Source organism: Dermacentor andersoni, chromosome 11 (assembly GCF_023375885.2).
Source record: "Dermacentor andersoni chromosome 11, qqDerAnde1_hic_scaffold, whole genome shotgun sequence".
Taxonomy (NCBI): domain Eukaryota; kingdom Metazoa; phylum Arthropoda; class Arachnida; order Ixodida; family Ixodidae; genus Dermacentor; species Dermacentor andersoni.
The window spans coordinates 51831674-51846978 of NC_092824.1; the positions used below are offsets into that span (position 1 = coordinate 51831674).

The following is a 15305-nucleotide window of genomic DNA, read 5'->3' on the forward strand; positions in this document are numbered from 1 at the left end:
GCTAATTGTTGAAGTACGTGACAGCATTCTTATAAGTTTGAGAGGTATGCATATTTATGATGTCGAGTCGAACACACGTGCTGAAATCTACGCGAAGCGAAGCTTTCGCGATGCGTATATTTAAACGCTATAAAGCTGTTTATATTCTGCACGACATTTTGCAGCATACAGCGATTACTGGTCCTCAGCATGGCATGACCAGCAATCCAGTTTACTGTCGAACAGTCGCAAGGATCGGCCCACGTTTTCTTTTAGGTACTAGATACCTCCATATAGTGGGTGAATTAAGTTCCCCTATAATACTACTGCGTTAACATACACTCAGCTTAACAGCAGTAAAAATAGCATTTGTTAACACGGATTAACAGGCCTCCTAAAAGACACGCGAGTGTTTGTGCTGTCATATTCTCCCTCCAGCATTTCCGTTTTCGTCATCCGCACGCACACGCGACATTGCAAGAATGTGTTACGCCATGATCTGCGACTATATTAATCGAACTCATCCCGCCCGTGTCTTGTTTGCCTTGTCCACATGAATCTGTCTTTACCACGCAAAAAAAAAAGATACAGCAAATGGGTATAGTTTGCAGGTTGCAATAAGCACACGCATATAATTCAAATGGCACAAAACCAGCACTATACCCGCAGCTTTAGTTTATTTAAAACAGACAACGTTGACATTATAAAGAAACAAGGAAGCGCAAAACGCACTGTGCACAGTGGCGTAGCAACAGGGGGGGCCGGGGGGCCGTGGGCCCCGGGTGCAAGGGGCCAGTGAGGGAGGGGGGGTGTCATATACGTCTGAAGACACCCCTCTTTCCGCCGGCTACACCCAGCGGGGGGGGGGGGAGGGGGAGGTGGCAGAAGACCTAAGGGCCCCGGGTGCCACGTGACCTAGCTACGCCACTGACTGTGCACACTTGAAAATAAATCACCTTCCGACGCGGTCAAGCAAGCGATACAGCCTAATCACAACAGTATTTCCTCTAAAACATTTGTTCACTACAGCTTTACATAACAAGTGAGTCTCTGATGCGCAAGCACCCTCATGATTTCATTGAACCTGTCTTGCGCCAGCTGGCCCCATTTATGCCTGCAAAGGTCCTAATTTGAGCGCAGCACCTTTGCTTCTCTGCCACACACCTTCCCTCTCTCCCTTCTCTCTCTCCCCATTGTCCCTTCCTCCAGCGTAGAGTAGCCAGCCAGACTCTTTGATTGGTTAACATCCCTGCCTTCCTTATATCCCTCTCGCTCTCGGTATCTCTCGTCTGCGCTTCTCTTCACTTATATATCACCCATTCGTAACACTAATCGCTGATTATCTGCCCGCATTACATGTCCTACCTGACTGCATTTCTTCTTAATGTCACCTATATGAATGTCGCTAACCCCGTTCGCTCTCGAGTCCACACCGCTGTCTTCCTGTCTGTTAAGGCTCCGGCAAAAACTTTTCGTTCCATGGCTCGTCGCGCGGTTCTTCACTGCTCAAGCTTCCCAGTTAAACTGGATGTTTCCGCCCCGTATGCAAGTGTCTGTAGAATGCGATGACTGTACACTTTTCTTTTCAAGGACAGCAGTAAGCAATCTAGACACGTTACTTTGTAAAGCCTACCATACGCGCTCCAACCAGCTTCTTTTTAATCTTTTCTTTTTTATTGTTCGGTAAGTTTCACGGGCAGTCGTTGCTTAGAAGCGAATATACGGTGTCTGCTTTTATATATATATATATATATATATATATATATATATATATATATATATATATATATATATATATATATATATATATATATATATATATATATATATCAATACCAACTAACCAACTATCGATTCCCGTCATTCCAATGGTAGCTGCACGATCGCCAGCGACAGAGTTCCCCCCGGTAACTCAGTAGTTCCGTAATTTGTCGGCCGTACGGCAGCGCGCTCACGTCGCTGCGTTGCGTCACGCAGCGCGGCGCTGTCGTCCTTTTCTCGCTAAAGCCCCTTTATTTCTCGCCCCTCTCTCTCTCTCCCTCTTGTTCAGCGTGCGCGACCTCGTAATTCTGGCAGTCTCGCGAGAAGCAACAAGCGGAGCGGGGTGGGCAGATGCGCTCGGCGGCAAGCCATCCCATCGGAGCAACCAGCCGCGCGTGGCACGCTCCGGAGACGACGACGCGGCGTGTTGGGTGGGAGGGGGGTGCACCCTTGCCTTCTTCTGGAGCACCACCGACGGCCTTCCCCTTGTTGCACTTTCCCTTCCGTCGGGCGTGGCACGTCAGCGCGGAGGAAGTTAATAAACTACGAGGGCGCGTTACGTCACGGCAGCCAGCCTTCGTTAAAGCCGGCGTTCCGCGAAGCCATTCCCTCGGCGTTCTTGCTCTCTCTCTCTCTCTCTCTCGAAAAGTCCGTTCAACACGTGACGCTGCGCTCGGGGGACTCGGCCCACGTGGAGGAATGAAAAAAGGACGACGCAGCATCGAGTGACAATATTGAAGCCTCGTCAGAAAGGTTGAAGCCTGGCCAGCAATGTTAATGGGAAATAGACCCCCACCTCAGCAGGTGATAAGCAAGCGGCAATTTCCAGCCTCCGAGCGCGTGGAGAGTCACCGGGGACAACGTTTTTCTGGGCGAGTGTAGAGGGCGGATGGAGAGGGCCGGTCGTGGCGAGGGCGCCGCTAGAAGCTACCACGAACCAGACAACTCCTCGACAGATGTGGAAAACGACGGAGGGCCTAGTTCTGGGTGTGTGCGATTCGTGATCTTCGAGACCGAATCGAATACGAACCGAATAGTGCCAGAAGCGAATCGAATCGAATTTAGAATACTTCTCAAATAGTTTCCGAATAATGAACAGCCTTTCTTCTTTTTCACCTTTATATTAGGCGACCTTCGCATATCAGTGTTTACACTACTCTACCAAGTTTCTGCCATCCCACAGAAGCTTACGAAGCGTTCGTTATTAAAAGCACGAATGGAGCATAGGAAAATCAGTTTATTCGTGTGCTCATGGACTCGTTGGTGAGGGCGAACGACAGCGGTTTATAGCCAGCAAGCTCTGGCTGCTTTAGCGACGTAGTCAGTTCCACTACGAAAGTTCCCTCGCTTTAATTTTACTATGATCGCAGGGGCGAAATATACCACACTTTATGCCCCAATTTCATCCTTGAACGTGCACATTTTCCCATGTGAAACAGTCGAAATCTATTCGGAGAAACATTCGAATTTACGAACGGTGCATATTCTATTAGAAAACTGAATCTAACAGGGAAGATATCTGATTCGATATTCGGAAGTTTCTAATATTCAAGCCCCCCCCCATACCTATTTCCTAAAAGCCAACGCGCACATAGGCCCCAAAAAGATGGAGGAGCGTCGTCAGAGGTTGTTGGCCAGCCGGGGCTAGCTCCCTGACGTGATGAGTCATCGTTTTCTCTTACATCCTACATCTAAGTTGTCTCTCTCTCTCCCCCCATACCCCTCCCCACGTGTAGGGTAGCAAACTGGACTCAGTCTGTTTAACCTCCCTGCCTTTCCTTCTTCCTCTCTCTCTCTCTCTTCCTCCACGTTGGTTCCCGGAAAGCTTTTATCGTCGCCGCTCCTTCGGGGGTCATTTGCCAACGGCTCTGCGCACGTTTTCGCTCCCACGTGATCGCGCAATCTCGTTCGTTTATGCGAACGTACACATTTAACGTCTTCGTTGTATAACGTTTCTAGGGTGCTGCAAGCCGCACGTTGTTGTCGCTGACGATGCCTTTTCGGGAGAGCGTGCGCTGATCGCGCTGCTATACTTGTTGAGCAGGCCCGATGTATTAATAGCATAGCAGACGGCCGTGCGAGCCCGAGTGAAGTGTCGAAACGTCGCGATGTCTCCTGCTCCCACGTGACCACCTTTGCTGCGTCGTGACGCGTCACGGCGCAGTCACCTCCTGGGAAACGAAATCGGAACTAGCTGCAGAAAAGCTATTGCATTAGATTATTTAGGGCGTTCTGAGGGTCGCCGGCATTTTTTTTTTGAAAGGTTTAGAGGTCTAGCTTCTTCGATTAACGCACAATAAAGATATAATATAAATAAAAAAATAGTTGAGGAAATGGAGAGTATAGAAAATATTACGTCAGTATTTCTTTAAGTTCTTGGGTATTGGCAAAACAGAAAAAAAGAACGCGAGACAGATCTAGCAGGCCACGGTGAACCCAAGCGCATTTCCGCAAATACGCAAGGCCTTCCTTTCCATCTCGCCTTTCTTTCTCTTTTATTCTCTTTTCCTTTCTTTTTTTTTTCTGTACCGTCATTACCCACGAAATGGTGAACCCATACTAAGTAGTTGAGCTTTCCCTACAAGAACGGAGAGCGTGAAGTCAACGTTGCACTTGAAGTCACCTTTAGAAGTTTCTAAAGCTGACTCTCTTGTCACTTCTGAACTAATTTTCCTATCCCTAGCGCGCGCGCGGTCACGTTGGCGCAAGACTCTAACCGTACGGTTGAAAGAGGCTGCGTGACGCGAACGGCAAATGATATTACCGTAGAAAAACCTAAAAGTAAAGCAGGAGTCAGCAAAGGGCGCTCCGAGCACACCGAACCGCTGGGTGACGTTGACGAGAAGCAGATGGCGGGTCTGCGTGCCCCGCGGTGTCGGATGACCGGCCGTTGGGCGGGAATAAATCAAGGGGAGGGGGGAATGGGCGCACGATCTCGCTGACTCCGTTTCCGCCGCAGCGTATAGGCGGCGGAGCCAGAGAACGGAAGAAACGACTAGCGGGCGAGCGTTACGTAATCTCGAAGCCTATGCAGTCATAACATTTGCACGACGTTCGCGGGAGATAAGCCCTCAAAAACGTGATAAGCTATAGCGCTAATTTCAGTGCGGCGTTAATTCATCGAACCCCCTACCCGAACGCACGAGCGCGGTAAAGCTTGTACAAACTCGGTATATAGAATAAAGGGAAAATCAGACATCCACCCGTTCGTAGCAATTGCTACAAAGGAAACCCAGACGGGTTCCTCGAAAGGAAAGCCTCATAGTTGAAGAAAAATTCGTCCTGGTCCGGGACTCGAACCCGGGACCACCGCCTTTCCGGGGCAGCCGCTCTACCATCTGAGCTAACCAGGCGGCTAGCAGATGGCAGGGCGAAGTCGAATTTGTCGACAACACACGAGGCAAAGGCAAGGTTTGACGTAGTAGTTCTGCGGAAACCCGCAAGGTGGAGAGAAGTAAAGAATAAAGGGAAAATCAGACATCCACCCGTTCGTAGCAATTGCTACAAAGAAAACCCAGACGGGTTCCTCGAAAGGAAAGCCTCATAGTTGAAGAAAAACTCGTCCTGGTCCGGGACTCGAACCCGGGACCACCGCCTTTCCGGGGCAGCCGCTCTACCATCTGAGCTAACCAGGCGGCTAGCAGATGGCAGGGCGAAGTCGAATTTGTCGACAACACACGAGGCAAAGGCAAGGTTTGACGTAGTAGTTCTGCGGAAACCCGCAAGGTGGAGAGAAGTAAAGAATAAAGGGAAAATCAGACATCCACCCGTTCGTAGCAATTGCTACAAAGGAAACCCAGACGGGTTCCTCGATAGGAAAGCCTCATAGTTACAAATTCGTCCTGGTCCGGGACTCGAACCCGGGACCACCGCCTTTCCGGGGCAGCCGCTCTACCATCTGAGCTAACCAGGCGGCTAGCAGATGGCAGGGCGAAGTCGAATTTGTCGACAACAAAAAACACTTTGTAGCAATTGCTACGAACGGGTGGATGTCTGATTTTTCCTTTATTCTTTACTTCTCTCCACCTTGCGGGTTTCTGCAGAACTACTACGTCAAACTCGGTATATATAGAGTACACGATCGTGATCCTCGCTTTCCGTCTCTCCTAGTGCCACGCATCGCCGCTAGGGGGATGTGACCAACTTCCCTATTCGTCTTCGTCAAACCGGTCGGCGTATAGGGGCGTGCGGTGGGGGAGGGGGTCAAGTCAGATCGCCGCGCACACCCCGCGAGACCGGCTTCAATGCCACCCGTCGTCGCCTCGGGCCTGCCCCAACCATTGTAATCGTCGCAGTCATCGGCGGCACGACGTGGCTCGAAGGTTCGCGGCTCTGTCTCGTGCAGCGCAAGATATGTGCGGGCAAGGACTCGGGCGCGCTGGCCGCGACAGTTCGTCGTCGACGGGTCACCACGCACGCCCTTCGCGGTTCGGAAAAGCCCAACCCGCTCCCTGCCTGCCTGTCCTCGCGGCGCTGCCGCCGCTCGATCGGATAGTTCGGTGCAGCGTGACGGAGGCGATAGTTCAGTCGTGTCCGCCTGCGCAGGACTTTACGCAAAACACCGCTTGGACGGCGGTCGACGAGTCTCAAAATGCAGCAAGAGGCGAACATCTTTCTTAATGAAAGTCAGCTTGGCGCAAAGTCGGTTAGATATAACTCTGCGTGCGATAAGAATTAGCGCTGTATAACCATGGATGGAGTGGTGCCTTCTGCGTACTTTGTAGAGTCTATCCACTGTGTGGCGAAGCATGCCATTGGGCATAGACACCAGTTAGATGCTGACTGCGTTCACAGCAGCGTCACCTATTATTATTATTATTATTATTATTATTATTATTATTATTATTATTATTATTATTATTATTATTCCTGACGACAGATAATAGAGCAGCCACTGCATTTTTCTGCCCCGACCTCCTCACAGCTAACCAAATAAACGCACGCAATTGTGCGAATGCGCTTTTCCGTCAAAATTGCAAGAGCAAACAAACGACTCGGAGAGGAGAGGCGCGGCCTCGCTCCCAGCCCAAGTATCCTGCACTGCGCTTGCTCGCTATAGTCGGCCTTGTCCGTTACAATATGTAAATTGGATCCTCTAAAGGCCCTACATTGTTGAATGTAAAAGTGCGTGAATCTGCTCATACCACTCAACGTCAATGCGGCCCCGCTTCTCCGAATGCATGTTCGGATTCGATACTCAACTTTATCAGCTGCGTCACACTTATGCCTACGAGTTTAGCTAACATTTCCAGCACTAGCTAAAGTACATCACTTTCGCATTCTCTCTCTCGCTCTCTGGTCAATGACATTGCAGTGAATCTGTGCTATCACTTTCGCAGGGGCGCTCCGAACAGTTTTTCTACGAAGTAAACCGATAGGGACAACTTCTGACTTTGTAGGAGCTATTCTGAAGCGCAAGGAATTACTGCAGTGCACTGTCACTTGCTTCAGGCAGCCTCTACTAAATGAGCGAAACTTTCTTACGTAGCTCTGTTCTCTGCCCTATCAGGTATCATGTGTCAGCAGTAGTATTCTCTGGCTCGGCGAGGCTGACGGGTGCGAATGACACGAAGAAAATGACAGGCTCGTAAGTTGTCATCAACAGCGAAGAATTCAGGGAGAGTTCGCGTCGCGTCGTTGATTTCGAACACCTAAGTAATGAAGAGAAGGGAAAGAAAACATACGGATCCCTTTAAAGTATAGACGTCTTGTTCGCTAGTAATAAAAACCACATACTTGGGAGGTTTTCTTCGACATTATCGGGGGAAAGTCTCTAATCGACGCATGTTAAGGCAGGCATCTACGCATGAAGAATCTATTGCAGGCCTTCACGTCCCACTTAAGACGCGATCCACGGCTGAATACAAACTAGGCGCTCACTTTAAGGCCCGATTCACACAGACGTCAGACGCCCGGTCACGTCGCCGTCAAGGCACCGTCGTCCGTCGTGGGGACTCCTCAAACACGGCATGCCGGTGACGTTAAGGGCATCCGTCAACGTCACGCCATTTTTCGAGGAGAAACCGGCGAAGAGAAAAGGCCGTCTCACGGAGGACGCCGAGACGCTGACGAGACGGGACGTTTGGCGGCCGTGTGAATCGAGAGAGTTGGGTGTACCGTACGTTCTCCCAAGGTTCTCCTTGAGACTTGGACCTTCAGCGCTCGCACTCAGCCCCTGCCGCCACCTCGTGCACCCGGCCAGCCGAGCGGCTCGATGCACGAAACTATAGGGAGACGGGGCGAGGGAGAGTGCGAACGATAGCGAGCGCGAAAAGGGGGGGGGGGGGGGGGGGCGAGGGCGCGCGCGCCGAGGGAGCCAGCGACCGGCGGCGCGCTCCAAAGAGAGGTCGCGCGCCCAGACGCTCCCCCCGGCTATCCTTCGGGGCGTCGTCAACCCGAGCAATGCCTTCCGCGATGATCGCGGTGGCGTGGGCGACGGCCGGAATGGCAGCCGCCAAACACGCGGTTCCGCCGCAGCGGCGGCGACCATACTGTTGAGGCACGAACGCGGCAGCAACGCTCTATAGCACATCTTCTTCAGACAGATGCAGTTCAGGGTTCTTCGTCTGTTCCTATAGTTATCGACAAAGCATGTTACCAACGAAAAAAAGAAAAAAAGGAAGCTAGTTGGGCATTGTGGATTGTTCAAACCTACAAAGCCCAACTCATAACCTCTGATACGCGGAGTCTTACGCCTCAAAGCTCCTAATTTTAAGTCGTATCACGAAACATCCAACCAACATCCCAACAGCCGGAGTAGCCTTCCGACGCGTCGTCGAACCGATCACAAAGTTCTGGGCACGGGCTTCCTACACGAGCTGCGTTAGAACCAACAAACCCGTCGAACGACGGGGCGTACCAATAATAGAGTCAAAAAGCTTTTGAAAAATAAGCTTCCAAAAAGAAGAAAAAAAGCTTGCAGCAGTATCCGAGCAGACGTTTATCCGACTCATTGCCGGATATGTTCGACGATCTATAATACACTTTGGCGCATGGTATGTAAAATTCGTCGAGCGACGTACGACATGTCGTGCCAGCAATCGCTTACAACGGTTTTGCAACACGTTCCAACAGAAATTATTTAGGGGCTAAAGGAAAAACGAATGAAATGTCCCCAGGCCCTTAAACACGTTCCAAGAGTCAGAACATCAGCCTTTCACATGAAGCTGCACCACGTAGTAATGTCGCGGACGCTTCATCGCGCCATGCGTTTTTAATGGGGCGCTCGTGGAAAACCAGTTATTCTCGCGCATCATTAAAAATGTCATCTGAGGCATTGTTGGCGCGAAATGTACGTTTATTAGAGAAAAGAAAAATGAACGCTAATCTCTCGCTTCTTGAATTCGGCGCCCGGGCTGTCTAGCTGATCACGCCAAAGCTGATGTACGGCGCGGCGAGTCTGGGTCCCGTTCTTCGAGCAGAAAAGCTTCCAGTGTGAGATTATGCTTTCTTACTTTCGAATGTAAAGTTCTTTTTTTTTTCTTTAACCAAATGCTGACACACAGTGCATCTGTGTGTGCTTAGCTTTCTTTTCGTGTATTCCCGTTACGTGCTATATCTTCATAGTAACATCAGCGCGAAAATAACGGCAACACAAGACAGAGAAACACACAGGACAGGCGCTGAACAACTTTTGCTAGTTCAGTGTTAAAACAAAAACAAAAAACACACAAACAAAAAGTGACGGTTGTTAGTTCAGCGCATATCCTGTGCTTCTCTGTCTTGTGTCGCCGTTAACTTCGCGCTGCTTTTACCAATTGAAATCAACCAACTCGCCCGCTTTTACACTCCAGTGCTATACTTATGTGCCATTTGTGAACCCCCCTGCGGCCCCCTTTAATTTATTCCATTCGTTGCCGGTAACAACGACGCTGACGTCATTGTTACCGTTTCTGTTGTTGTACGTCGCGCGTAGACGAAACAACACCGCAGCCCGACACCCTCTGCAACACGCCCGTGCGTGGCACATCTCTCTCTCTCCCTCTCTCTCAACGTGCTCTCGAAGCGCCTTGCATCTGCTCCTCACGGTCGTTAGGGGGGCCCCTCAGACCGTGAGCCTCGCGTGCGTCTAATTGTCGTACAAAAATCCCTCACGTGACCTGATCCTAGGTGCCTAGAGACCGCATCGTTTAGGGATTTTTGAGAAGGCGCGATGCTGGCGCCGAGCGACGCCGTGGCGTGTTCGTCCTCGGCGTGATGGTTCTCTGGACCGCGCGTTGTTCAACATTGCTCATGTGATTGTTACGTGCGTTGCTTGTGTGTTGGTTGTAGGTTCTGTGTTATTGGCGGAAAGCCGTGAGTAGTGGTGGTGCGGCAGTGCGGCTTTGGCCTCGGTGAGCTCTGGCAGTACAGAATCTGCCTTGTGTGACCCGTGCTTTCTTGAGAACCCGGCGGTGGTGACAATTGAAATAATTAAGTGGCCTAGCGCCTTGGCAGCGAACCGCGATGTGGCGTCGCCGTGTCCGACTTTGCTTAGCGGACATCGAGTTATGTGCTGCTCGCTGCAAGTCATATAAATGCAACTGCGTCGACCGCCCACTGTTCAGCGCTGAATGTGTTTGGTGTGCTGTGCTTGAAACGAGTGGTGCAGCCGTGCAGAGGGGGTGGCGGAGTAGCAGAGTGGCTTAGGGGCTCCGTTTGCGAATTCACAGACATGTGCTCCCGTCTTGGTCTCATTAGCTGCTGTCGCGGGATTGTGGTGTGCTAGCTCCTTGCCTAGTATGAAGTGATGTGATAGCACAATTTTTATTAAGTGGACAAGATGTTGCCGAGATGGTTGCAGCACAGCGTTTTTTTTTCTTCCAGGCACCTTTTCTACTTGAAGCTTCCGTTGCAGTGTTTCGAGCCTCATTGAACCAGCACGTAGTGTATATAAAAATTGGACACTGATTGGGAACATCACCTAAGTTCATGCCTATATATAGTAAAAAGATGTAGCACGACCAGACAAAATAAAAGAAGGGGGTGGGCTGCAGCAATACTAAGTGTTAAATGGTGCTTTATCCTTTCCCTAAGTTTTCTGTTTTTGTGCTTTTTATGGATCCTCCGCAGTAACCACGCGAGTGCCGAACTTGAGCTTATTGGTTTCAAGTCTCATGGTTGTTACTAACAGAACAGTGTGATAAACAAACAAGGGCTTCGAGGCATCCGTTCACCTTGCTTGCCTTATGGTGCTGCTTCATAAGCACCGTGAGCATCCAGGCCAACTAGGAAAGGAGCTTTGTTGCAATCGCTTCTGAACTGTATTGCCACCAAACCAACAGTGCTCGAAATGACAGCTTTTGGACAGTAGAATGCTTGCACCCAGCAAAATAGTAAGAAGGAAGCATTCAGGATGTGCAAAGTGGGCTTTTGAAGCTGGCAGCATTACTGAAGGGGCTTTGCCCATCTGCCCTCTTTATGGATGCACAAAAATGATTTCCTCTTTAAGAGAGATTGTTTCAGAGGTCGTTACATGCAACAGTGTTGGGTGTTTAGTAGCTTGTCTTTGCCCACTGTTAATAATCTGTTCCTTCTCCAGTGCCCCTGTGAAGTGCCTACTTTTTGGACACAATGTGCTCTCCATGCATGCATGCATGTTTAGCTTGTAAAGACGTCTATTACCCCTTGCCTCAAGCTGGTCCGTGCTGATGTCACCCAAGAAGCCATTGGGGAGTATGGCAATGTACACTTACAAAACACTGTCGATACCAGTGAAACCAAATTAATGGAGCTGCTGTTCTTTTTTTGTCCACTCCATCCTCGTTAGTTACAATGAGCAATGTCCGAACAGAAGGCATATGTAGTTGGTCATGCATAGCCTGCGCACTAAGACTTGTTGGCATGTTATGGCCTTAGCACAGTGTTTGGATGTAAAAACCGTCTGACGTGTTGATGACTTCCTTCTCTTTATCATACTTTACCTGATGGAGCCAGCAAGTGGGTCAACCTGATGTTCAACAGGCTTCCCACTAGTTTTCCCAGAGTCTCCTTTACCAAGGTGCTGCTCATAGATATGTTTTCTTGACCTTGCACTGCACTTCAACCATGGCCACACCTGCTAAACCTGTAGCATGCAATCAAAAAAGTGCTATAAATCATGTTCCTCCAAACTCGTGACATGTGCTACAAGGCCTTGAGGAACACCCTCATCATACTGTACGAAGCTTCGCATGATAAGTGCGACCATTAACATCTGCTGGTTTTTCAGTGTTATTCCTGTCCAGCTTGCTGAAAGCTATCCTGAGTGTTTCAAAAGCAAACGACTGCTGCTGGACAAGAAGTGCTTAAAACAAGGGTCGCTATAACCACATATGTCACACGATATGAAGAAGGCCACTGAGTATACAGGCGGTTTACTTCATATCCAACAAGCTTGGTTTTCCCTTTGCTAGTGAGTAAACTCAACTTGCCCCGAATACACGACCTGTCACAAACTATGTGCCAGATGCTGTGTCCCCTGCAAAGCTGAAGATGTGTATGAGATCCTGACACCCTGCAGCGGCTTCTACACTGGGCAACCAGGCTACTATAAAAACGACTGCCTTTACTAATATGCTAATAACATGAAAACGGGCAGAAATTTTGCTATTAATTGGACCCAACTGCAGGTGCAAGCCACTCTTCCACCAGATGTGCATTGTTCACAGAAACTGGAGCTCTATAAATGCAGATAAAAACAATGATGTTTGAAAGTAGCAGAGTTGAACTATATTCTGCACAAGCAGTGCTACCTGCAGTGCTGGTACCTTATAGCCACAATTCATGGCTGCATCACCATGAAAAGGCACTATTCTTGAATTATTAACTTCTATTATATTTATGGTGGCCATATATAGCAATTACATATCATCCACATTGTGTGCAATATGGTTAAATGTCAATTATGATAGGCATTCCTAATCTGAAATGCAACAAAAGAGCAAATATAGGCAACAAATTGCAATTCAAAGAGAACCAGTGCACAGGATAAGTGACAGACTTCCTTTTATTGAAAAAGAAATGTCAAATGAGTCATGCCACCAGCAGTGGGTAGCAATCTTTCAAGCTTGGGTGACAGAGGCAAAACTTAGCAAAATGCTACAATCACGCTGTAAAACGGCCTTGGACACAAAAAAAAACGACGTCATATTGTACAGAATGAAAGGGCAAGACTCCATCTAAGAACAGTCTATGGCACCACATACTTGACATGGTGTAAAATATGTTGACATGCCCTACCCATAAAGAAAAAGCAACAAACACAGAAAACACGCCTTAAATGCAATGTGCAGAGTCTGAAACCAAGAATAAACAACCCGAAAAAGGCTTCGTTAAGGCTTTCAGCGATTAAAATTGTCAAACTCTCATCACTTCTTAATGAATCTGCACAGGTGAAAATGAAGGAAAGCCCAATAGCAGGGCTGCAGAAAATGTCACCGAATAAGTATACTTTGCTTACCAACGATACCTGTGGTTTAGTTGTGGTCTGACTTTGCACAATAATTGTGTATAAACTTTTCTTGTTTAGAATATTTAGCGGATAGGGAAAAAATGACCATAAAAGCACCAGGTGTATGCATAGTCTACGCACGAAAAGCCACTGCTTTCTTACTTCTTTTTTTCTCTCTACTACTATGCATGAGTATTTAAGTGCCTTAATAGCACTGCTAACATCCTACTGCAAAACACAAAAGTGGGCAAGTTGTGGCATAAAGAAAATTGCAGTTTCACTCGTAATCTGAAACAATGATGCAGTAGCTGGTGAAATATGCACAGGAAGCTTACTTGCAGCGTTTGTTGAACAATTGCCAATGCAAGTCGGTAATCTTCAAAAGTAAAATAAGTAAGAGTCGTATTTATTTGTGGGAGTTGTTCCTCCCAGTGTTGAAGTGGAAAGACTCGGCTTTTCTTCCTCCTCTTTCATATCCGGACTTGGCCACTGCTCTACACCGAAACAACCCTTTAGCTTCTTACTGCTGAATTCATTTTGGTGTTCTCAAATATATATTTGGGCTACCCATTGCTAGGTCTCGTGCTTAAAGAATGAATCAATGAAATGAATCATTTCTCACAGAGCATGTGCAGTCCAGCCAAAAGCAGGGGCAAGAATCCGCATTGTGCTCCTGCATTGAAGGTGAATAACACGTACCATAATGGCAAATGTGCTTTAGTAAGCTTCCCTGCAATATTAATTTGTAATGTACAAAGAATTGTCAATGAAGCTTACCACGAGCATAGATGCACTTGCAAATTATGTCACAACTGAAAATAATGAGCACAGTGTAAACCTATGTGCCCCTTCCACTCTTAGTATGCTTTACTGCATGATGCTTATTTACACCCCTGTACTGCGGTGTAGCAAGCTACGAAAGAAACGTTGCATAATTAGGCTTGTTACGATTATCTTTCTCGCAATACACTAATATTTCGCGGTGAAGCCTAAGCAATGTACTGCGGTGAAACATACTAAAAGTGAAAAGGGGCCACTGTCACTGGACATAATAAGAGTTCTGTAATTATACACTCGCGCACCCGCGGCCTCTGAGGTCGCCTAAGTGGACATACTATGCTGGCTGATAGCGGCCCCCTCCCACTTTTAGTATGCTTCACCGCGTAACTAAAATGTACTCCGGCGAAGCAGCCGTACATCTTTATTGAGTGAATAAACAAGTCGTTTTTACAACAGTACAGCAATAAAATCGCACCATGCATCAGTCTACCACACGGAAGAGCGTCGCAACATACGGTAGATGATTCACACAGACACGTGTTTATGTTTACGTTCGCACTCCTTGCGTAATAAGACTCCCAGAACTTCCATAATAGAACGTAATTTACAACACACAAACGCAAAGAACACAGACATACGTCTCGTTTTCAACTCGGCCGTCATGCAAATGACATATAGCGCGGAAAAACGTGAACATGCTGTGTGTTAGCGTCGTAAACTTCATACTAGGCAAGGAGCTAGCACACCACAATCCCGCGACAGCCGCTGAGACGAAGACGGGAGCACATGTCTGTGAACACGCAAACGGAGCCCCTAAACCACTCTGCTCCTCCACCACCCCCGCTGCACGGCTGCACCACTCGTTTCAAGCACAGCACACCAGACATGCATTCAGCGCTGAACAGTGGGCGGTCGACGCAGTTACATTAACATGACTTGCAGCGAGCAGCACATCCCTCTATGTCCGTTAAGCAAAGTTGGACACGGCGACGCCACATCGCGGTTCGCAGAACTTCGCTGCCGAAGCGCTAGGCCACTTCGATATTTCAATTGTCACCACCGCCGGGTTCTCTAGAAAGCACGGGTCACACAACGCAGATTCTGTACTACCAGAGCTCACCGAGGCCAAAGTCGCACTGCCGCACCGCCACTACTCACGGCTTTCCGCCAAGTAACACAGAACCTACAACCAACACACAAGCAACGCACATAAAATTACATGAGCAATGTTGAACACCGCGCGGTCCAGAGAACGAACACGCCACGGCGCCGCTCGGCGCCAGCATCGCGCCTTCTCAAAAATCCCTAAACGATGCTTTCCCTAGGCACTACGATCAGTACACGTGAGGGATTTTTGTACGACAAATAGACGCAC

General features: G+C 48.6%; 1 protein-coding gene and 3 non-coding genes across 4 annotated transcripts in view; all 4 read right to left on the reverse strand.

Annotated features, from left to right (window-relative positions):
* The window catches only part of LOC126517558 (protein O-linked-mannose beta-1,2-N-acetylglucosaminyltransferase 1-like), a 294129-nt gene that overhangs the window by 254887 nt on the left and 23937 nt on the right, over positions 1–15305 (reverse strand). The window lies entirely within an intron of this gene.
* Positions 5019–5093, reverse strand: TRNAS-GGA (transfer RNA serine (anticodon GGA)). Its single transcript has one exon. It is a non-coding gene; the product is annotated as a tRNA-Ser (tRNA).
* TRNAS-GGA (transfer RNA serine (anticodon GGA)) lies at positions 5301–5375 on the reverse strand. Its single transcript has one exon. It is a non-coding gene; the product is annotated as a tRNA-Ser (tRNA).
* On the reverse strand, positions 5579–5653 carry TRNAS-GGA (transfer RNA serine (anticodon GGA)). The gene has a single exon. It is a non-coding gene; the product is annotated as a tRNA-Ser (tRNA).